General features: G+C 39.7%; 1 protein-coding gene across 2 annotated transcripts in view; it reads right to left on the reverse strand.

Annotated features, from left to right (window-relative positions):
- PIP5K59B (Phosphatidylinositol 4-phosphate 5-kinase 59B) overlaps window positions 1-9,685 on the reverse strand; it is a 59,157-nt gene that overhangs the window by 2,951 nt on the left and 46,521 nt on the right. The gene's annotated exons all lie outside the window — the stretch shown is intronic.

A 9,685-nucleotide genomic window follows, 5' to 3' on the forward strand; every position in this document is an offset into this window, starting at 1 on the left:
CCAAATTCCGGAATTTGCTAACCCTCACTTATGCCTCACTTATGATGTTGATTCGATATTTCGCGCGATTAAAATGCCCTCGATCTGAACAATGCTGGTCGGAATCAAAAACATCAATTCGGTGTCGCCACAAGTGTCTCCTCTGGTTATACTTACTCTGAGGTGACGGTCTGTCTGAACTTTGCAGATAATTCGTAACTTTTCCCCGCATCCAAGTAGTGCCATTTTTCGTACCGTGTTGGATAAAATTCGTAAGAATATACTACAACGAAGTCAAACAAGTTGAAAATCACTTGTCGCAATTTTCGGGTTATAAACAGTCCGAGCATCATCCGTTGAACTGTATTGTGAGATCTCTGAAAGCTTGACAGATGTCTGGAATTATTTTGTAATTGATCATTCATTGCCCGTCCAACGCATGCAAGATTTAATTACGATGCACTTATATCTGAAAGGGTATTGCAGCTCCGAAGCGATCAAGTGTGAGAATTTGAAACGGATCACGTCAGTTTTCTCGACTGTAGGAGTATAATTTGTCCGATTGAAAAGAACTGGATATGGCAATGAGAGGTCTACGATAAGATTAACAAAAAAAAATAAAATAAAATAATTCGCAAAGCGAAATTTCGTATTATATGTGGGTGTGTGTAATTAGAAACTGTAACTATACATTCATTCTGTACTTGTATACTATGTAGCCTTAATACGATCGGAGAATTTAAATTGAACGTATCTTACTTACGGCAGCATGGATCTTCTGCCCAGAATGGGGTGGAGCAACTGTCCAATTGTCTACATTGGTAGTTGTAAATGTGTATAGAAAGGAAATTTCCGACCGCACAAGCCAAGGTATACTGAGGAAATATGTGGAGCAACATATCGCTCAATTCTCTTCCAGTTTTTGAAACAATTCGCGTTAATATTGGATGTGTCAGAGTTCCATTAGTAAAAGTAACTGAAAAGTAGATCATTGTTAAGAGAGGGTTCTCCGCCGTGAACGAAATAACAAAATGTCACTTTTTTTTTTATGCTTTGTTTTTTGTTATTAAGGATATTATTATTCAAAGAACCAGCTGGCCAAGCCTAATTTTCACTTTTTCTTCCACTGCCACGCCAAGCTTACAGTGATACTTGAGGATTATTTTCATCTTGCATCATATAGATACTTACGAATTGTTACGTTCAGTATTACCACAAGTATACACATAATTTCAACTCTTCTCACAAAGAAATGTATAATATAGCCCATTGGCAACGCTGCTATCCCGTACAATAGGAAAATCACCAGCATTCGGACTATGATTGGAACAGTTTTTCATTCATATCGATGCTTCAATTGCGAATCGCAAGGCATTCGTATATAGATTTCTCATGGACCCTTACCATATTCGATCCCATCGACATCGGGGATGACATTGTAAAAGATAGGGACGAGAAAAGCAATCGGCAAAAGACACAGCAAATAAATCAAAATATCTGTGACATAGATCGGAGCCCAATATTTTATAACGGACATTCCGATAGTATTCAATTGCAACTGTTTTGAGCTGGACCTGAATTCCGTCGTCGCCGAAGCAATGCTTGGCAAGAGTAAAAATAGGGACGCAATGACAGCGAAGTTTTGCCAATTTCTAATCCCACGACTGTTGATGATACGGCTTTGCCACTAAAGGATCAATCTTTGTTAATGTTTCAATTTTGTTTGAAAAAAGCAAGTGGTTGATGTTTCCGATTCATCAAATTTTCCAAGTAATCGAAGAAATAAGAGAAGACCATTCCAAGACTCTTACATGCGTACAATCCAAAATTGGCTCTGTTTGTATTCTAATGAAACACTCCTTACAGCCATTGTGTCTCAGCAGCGCGTTGTGGAGGAAATTGACTGAAATTGGGCCACTGTGCGATGCGGTTACAGAGTACAGAAGGTCTATTCCATCTTTCTCGGACACATCAATTCCCAAGAAATATCGTTCTCTGATCTAGAGAACATGAACTTGTCTACACGTATTCCATCACTGCAGGTAGAATGAATTACTGTCGTGCAGGTCGTCAAACAATTTCCGCAATTTTCATTAAATTTACCTCTATGGAATTCCAGGTGGGCTTTGTGATAAGCTCTCTGACACTGTCGTTGGACACGTAGTAATAATTACCCTGTCCGTTAGAATCGTACAACCTGCTCGTATCTATCAAATCACCGAGCAGCGCCGTCGAACTTCCATCGCTGCGGTGAAGCAGAATCCCGAGACCCGCGGCAGTGTATTTTGAGATGTTAACTTGGTTCACCCTGCAGATCATGTGGGACGAAAAATATATTGATACACGCCTAAGGGTGATGATGATCACAAATCATCACAAAATAATTCGGTTTTCGGCAATACTTTTCAGACTACGGTGCATGATAGGTATTGCCTAATTATGTTACCTTGATGTCATGATACGGAGATTCGCTGAGCCGGCCATTTCCATACACACGATAGATGTGACCAATGAAAATAGCAGCTGGAAAATAGTTTACAAGAAAACATCACGGATTCCAGCACATGAATAGTGGTAACTAGGGCTTGCGATCAGCGTGCCGTTTATACAAAACTTACAGAATAACCGTAGACATTCCACAACGTAAATACGTGCAAACACTTCTTGTAAAACATAATGCCAATCTGTTGCATGAAAAGCCTCCATCCTTTCATTCTCTTCCATGCCTTTGCTGAAATAATTACAGCCTGTTTTCCTCGTCAAATAAACTTTTTTCAAAGCCTGTATCCGATTCATATTATTTAATAATACAATATAATACCCAGTAGATGCGATAATGCATTGCAGGTGTGTACAAATTTTTCCGAAATAAATTGCAATACTATTATGTACGTAGGGTGTAGGGTACTCGTGTATTACAATTCATATCCCAAGGGTAGATTCCGGGTGACTAAGAATTTTAAACTTGAACCTGATGGCTGCGAAAATACTCTGATAGAAAAAATGAAAAATAAACGGGTGCTGTTCTCGTATTATTATCCTCCCAGCTTGTACCTAGACAAGGGTGTAATAAAGTATCACCTGTAGTAAGGAGTTCGTGCCGTCTTTTTCTGATCATCATTTCGAATTCATTACTGTTGTAAAAGCCGTTTATACCGTGCCGCGTCTTGATATGACTCGCGAATCCTATTCTGGATCACACACATGAAATAGCCAAAGATACAGACTGAGATTAGTAATATCATTTTCAACTGACTATTTCAGATTATGAAAATCGAATCACTCATTATTTGAATTGGATTAATAGGAGTTGGCTTAAAGTTCCTTCTAAATATTTACCTACGAAATTGCTCTTCAATACTGGCAACACTCAATCCGAGAGTCTTTATTCTCAACGAATAAGCGTTGTACTCAAGATGTTTGAGCAATCTTGTGAACATAGTTCTTCGTGGTAAGTCATACTTTATTACTAACCCCAATCTGCTTCGCAATTTTATCTGATCCGAAGAAAAGTTCTGGATCGCAGCGGTGAGAAGGTCAAGGTCGCAGTCCTCTTCGAGTACTATACTGAGCAGGTAAGCAACACCTGTTTTCACGTTTCACCCATAAGATTAGAGAAATTATTGTCCGGGTCTTCCAAAAATTGAATAATTACGCCGCGGTCTTCAAACACCCTACAATCTTACAATTAGGTGATGAACGTCAACTAGCTTCGTTTTGTTTATTTCTCGCGTGTCTCAGTTGTTTAGGTGGCCGAATTTTTAGAAATAAGCAATCCATTCTGTCCGGTAATACTTATAATAATAATAACATTAACAATAACAATAGCAATAGCAATAACAATAGTAATAACAATAACAATAACAATAATAATAATAATAATAATAATAATAATAATGATAATAATGACGCCGATGACGATGATGATGATGAAAAACTAACCGAAACGTCGATTCAGATACATTTTGGTTCCATAGCACTCGACTTTACCATTTGCGATAATTGCAATTCTATCCGGTAAAACGTCCGCAGCTTCCATCGAATTTGTTGTCATTATTATGGTTCGCTGTTCCCTAAACGCCTTGACGTTTTCAACATACTATAATATATTTGTTTCCCATGACACTATAAAATGTATACTAAGTTTTACAACACGTTTGCACCCACCAGTAGCGTGTCCCAAACTCTACGCCTGTTCTGAGGATCGACGCCGTACCCGGGTTCGTCCAAGACTAGGATCTAAATATCGGAGAACCAATTAATACATTAAAGGTATTTCCATACGTGTGTATAATTAAGGTACATGTGTGTTTTCTATTTTGTAAACTTATAGTGATGAACCGGATGAGAAAAAGTAAAAAGTATCCTTGGCAACCTGGGCTAATCAATTGTTAGTATATACCTTGGCGTTCCCAATTAAGGCCATGCTCAGACAGACACGTCGTTTCATACCCAGCGAGAAATGTTGAACTTTGTCGTTCCAGTTCGAGCCCAATCCCAGCTGAGTAAGCATCATTTCAGCCTTTTCAAATGCATCCTTGTAAGGCATCCCTTTTAGCTAAATTTAGTCACATTAAACATAGATGCGTTGCATATTGTAGAAATCGCATGACTTGCACAAGAATCGTATAATACGATACTCGAAATTGCAATGATCATGTTTCATACACAAAATGCATGATATGTTTGTTAGCGCGATTCTGCCTGCGTGGCTGCATGTATGCGGGCGTGCATGTGAGAAAATGACACGCGTTTGCACGATGAAAAACTCTCAAGTTCAAATATTTCTGTCATACCATTCCGAACAAGTAAACATGTTGTATGGCAGTCAGATCGTTGACAAGAATATTATCTTGTGGACAGTATCCGATGAGGTATTTTGACGAGTCCTTCTGCCTATTATAATCCCTTCCAAGGATGTAGATGTCTCCCCGCGACGGCTTGTGAATACCTGTTTTATACAAGACATCCATCTGCTCGTATCGGATTTTTATACTTATGCAATTGATATTACGTTATATTTATGGCCTAATTAAATCTCGTATATAGGTATCTATGCATTGAAGATTATATTTTTATGGTGGCCTTAAAGCAAAATTATAGCCCCGTGAGTCGTTACACATCTGTCAAATGACGAATTGCAAAATTTCTGATTCTGACAAATCGGAAGGGTGCTGATATTTTTCTGTCTTTTTGTTCTTGTATCGGATTATTAATAGACAATGATATGCCGTATCTTCGTCGTTTTCGGAATTGTTATTTTTGAATGAACTTTTTGCAAAACTCCTAATTCCAATTGTTAGTAATACACTGTGAGATGTGTAAAAAAAACTCAGTGAACAATGATATCAAGTTTTGAAGCAGACGACAGATTTTTTTAAACAAGTGGCATTCGAAGTCCCACATTTTGCACTCATAAATGACTGCAAAGTTTCAAGTATAGTGACGTCTACTGTAAGTCATAATATGTACACGTAGTAATGATTTTTAAAACTGAAGTAACAAAGCGTGACCGTAAAGGTGGATTTTTTTCTAATTTTGTGTGCAAGAGGTGTATTTATTTACATCAATCTTGCGTTATTTTATCTATTCAATGATTCACGATCAATAAAGAAAGTTCAGAGCTATCCAGTATTTCACCATCTGAAAGGTTGTTGTTATATTCGACAATACGAATTCCGAAAATTACTATGAAAGTGACCAGAATCTATTTTTGATATAGGACAAAATTTCGCAACAAAATCATATGTAAAAGAAAATTAGCACTCTACCGGCATGGATACTCTATGGGTCTAAAGTTTTGCTTGCGGTTTCGCTTCGATGCGTATAAATTATCACCGTTTAATATGTGAGAACCAATTGTCATGCAGTACCTACAATCATTTTTAGGAGAGTACTTTTCCCAGCGCCGTTGTGCCCAAGGATAATATGGAATTCCCCCTCGTAGAAATCGATATTCATACCATCGATTGCAGCCACTCGATTTTTCATCGAGCCAAACGTTTTCGTAATCTGCCTGATTGTGATTATCGGCTGTAGCAGATTAGTACCGACAATGAGTTGTTACATCGATCGGTTACGCGACATCAATTGGTAATTAGGAAAATTCTGCGGTTAAGGTCCATATTGGGTAGACAGATATATAATATCACAATGCGGCAGCTGTATTACGCTCGGGGCGTAAGGTACGCGATAACGATCGCGAAACTATACTCACCGCCGAACCGGTCGGCGCCTTCTCAACGGTAGACCGCTTTGTCGTGCCGTTGTAACTATTGACGTCGAGATTTTCTGACCCCGAACTAAATGTCTGGAAAAACATTTTTTTTGCCGGTTTATCAATCATTTATAACCAGGTGAGAGCTGCTATCGAACGTCGATATTCGATTGACACAATTACAATGAATTGAATTATTATTTCATTTGACAATATGCAGAATTGTTTTACGTTGGAGAGTGCAGGTATTACGGGCGTATAGGTAGATAAGTGTGAATCACCTCGCACGGATAGTACCATGATCTGGCGGCCCCGAGTTTACCTGGCCTCAGGCTGTCAAAATAAAGTGTCAATAGTATCCAGAAACATGCGTGCAACGTCCAAGACGCTAGAATCATGGTAAGAGATGGTCGGTGCTCCCCGTGTACCAAGTAGATCGCTTCTTCGGAATCTACAGCTTTTGATTCCATCGGTGCCGACCTCGAAACTGGCGTGTTATTTGAATTATATCCGACGACGCGTTCTCCTATGTACGAGGGAAGAGATTTAGAGCGCTGGCGGTACTTGTTATTCAGGGCTCCAGCGCCCTGCCAAAGTCCGAACTTGGCTTTTAATCCGACATTTCGGACGGTCGCATCCAGCAATGGGAGCGGGCTTACCAATATTCGTATCATGCCTTGCCGCAAAATTGGACAAACCATAGAGCAATCCGGTATGCGGTAGACACAGTGTTGCGAGTTGTATAAAGTACCTCATGTTTTCTGTCTTCTGGCTTAATATCACTGATAAATAACTCAGTACCAGCCACAGCATAGTACCTACGAGGCATGCTTTCAATGCTGAAAGATAATATTACATGCCAGTATCGGCATTATTACAAAAACGAATCACAATGCATGTCGTAGCTGTACATAGGCATGTGCATACATATCATCTGAAGTGTAAACATTGATCCGTGACGTTCCGGACGATACAACGCTCCGACATCACGATAAATAATGTAGGGTGTTTATTTATCCATAGCAATATTGGATAACAGTACAAATGTAATCGACAGAAGAGGGAAACAGCGTGTGTGTGCGTGTGTCTGTGTGTGTGTTTTGAATTGACACGTATTCTAAGGTTAGATTCGACGGTCATGGGTTGTGTTATGTTTATTGAGGTTGAGTTTGTTTCGCGCTCGGCCGACTATGGTGCTTAAAAAAAAATTACCCGCCTCAGGTTCATTGTCGCCAAGCGTACACACATTTCAGAGATAGAAAAATTACTAGAATGAGGTTGAAAGTGGATATTCAAAGAGAGATGAGCTATATGCACAGTAAGAGCAAACTTGTAACTAAAACTAAGGTTGAGCTAAGGTAAAGTACGTCTAAATTAAGTCTACACAGCTCTCAGAAAGCTACTGTCCTATGTCGAGTGGTCGAGCTCTGTCTAAAACAGGGGGCTTTGTGTGAGTTATTGCCTATAACCTTCAACTTACAGTCATCGAAAAACGTCCCTACGAAAACCATGAAGCACGTCGACATTGTCAGATAAAGTATAACAAACAGGCAGACAGTTGGAGGATAGGTGTTCACGAATACGGGATTCAATATAATGGTAGATGCTATCGCCGCAGGCAACCCAACCATCAACATGTACGACATCCAGCCTGCGTACAAAGTGCTCGGCGACATTCCCATGGCATACATCAAGTCCTGAATCATTATAAAAAGTCTATATATTCGAGCGGTCAACATCTAGATGTCGGAGGACCGCTCAAAAAACATGCCGCCCCTGACTCGAGTCCGCAGTTCTATTCGTTATACATAAGTATACAACTGTTGCGTGCGGTAGTAATCATCATGCGGCACATGTATCTCGCGTAGCGTGTATTTACCCGAAAACCTTTGTACTTGTCGTGGACCACCTTATACAACACTTCGGCAGGTATCAATAGGAGCGCGATGATTATCAGGTAGTATGCAACGGTTACCGAAGGCTCCAAAAGCACGGGCATGACCAACAGGTTTAGCGTATGATAGGGGAAACGCCCAATCCGAATCTACTGGGAGATTTTACGTGAAATTAATTTTCGTCAAGACGTTGACCTCAAATTTCATCGAACACTGCCAGCACATTACCCATTTTCCCGTTACCTTGTTCTTTAAATTGAACAACTGGCCGTCGTTCCACATATTCAGAAACGAAACGTCAATCGCGATTTGCAGCGGTATGAAACCAGTGACCATGTAAGGGTCTGAAATATAATCGAGGCACTTGAAGTTCTTCATACGTACTTTTCGCTCGTTGTATATTGGGTACGCACTTCGACCCAATATCCTCGATTCATTGGTAATATAAATACTTAACGTTTCGTTGCGAAAAGGAAATTACAACTATTGGACGAGTTATGCATAATTAACGCTTGCCTTCTCTAGATGGCTCCTCGTCATTCCACATGGCAGAGAGACTGCTGCTGAAATCGTAAGATCGAATTTTGTAATCCAACACCGTCGGCTTGTTGCGTTGATCACCGGTTATGTTAAAAATCGCCCACAGCGACTTGACGTGAGTATTCTTGCCGTGTGCTTCGTTTTCAGCAACCGGTGCAACTGCGAATGCGGTAGGTGTGTACGCATATTATGTACAATTAAGATGCTCATTAAATGAATAATCCGAATTTTCAATATTCCCAGGTCGAGATAATCTTACTATTGATTCTCAACAACTTTGCAGCTTCCGACATTAGTTCGCTCACGAATCGGTGATTTGGGGTGTAACGACAACTCACATCTTTCGGCATCTGGTTAAAAATTTCTGCAACCTTCAGAGGTTCGTTCAGCTGGAACATCATTTCATTGTATTATTGAACTTTATCAGAAATTCATTACGGGTCGCATTAGGAGCGACGCTACACTCAACTAAAAATATTTGCATCGTTGCAGGTTTCCGGCATTCGCAGATTTTTTATAAAACTGAAATCGGAACGTGCCGAGCAAAAGGAGCGGCACTGAGTCACGCCCGCTATATGTATCCCGTAGAAGTACACGGATGGTAACTTTTTTCCAGATTCTCCAAATTCAAAATCTCAGCTTGCTCAGCTTACGAGATAACGGGGAAACCCGCAATAATGGTAATTTCGCTCCATGGCATAATGTTAGTTGATATATTAGGTATTTCGAAATTTATTTATTACTTCTGAACGAAGCGCTCGCGGTTCAAAGATTAACCGAATTTGCAGAGTGAATATTATCGTGACGAGAAATTGCAGCAGCGTGAAGATGAACGTATTTTTTCTCACGAGTACAGTTTTCCGCAGTATTAAGACAAGTTTTCGCCAAGCTTCTACAATCATCTCGTTTCTGCAGCACATTTCGACAATATATACGCATATATTTATATATTATTTATAAAAAGTTCACCGGTGCCCGAGACAATCACGATTATTTCAAGAAATCTACGGCTTATCGTACTTTTTATTATGACTAAGATGACAAATGTAGACAA

The sequence above is a fragment of the Neodiprion pinetum genome, chromosome 3 (assembly GCF_021155775.2).
Source record: "Neodiprion pinetum isolate iyNeoPine1 chromosome 3, iyNeoPine1.2, whole genome shotgun sequence".
Lineage (NCBI taxonomy): Eukaryota > Metazoa > Arthropoda > Insecta > Hymenoptera > Diprionidae > Neodiprion > Neodiprion pinetum.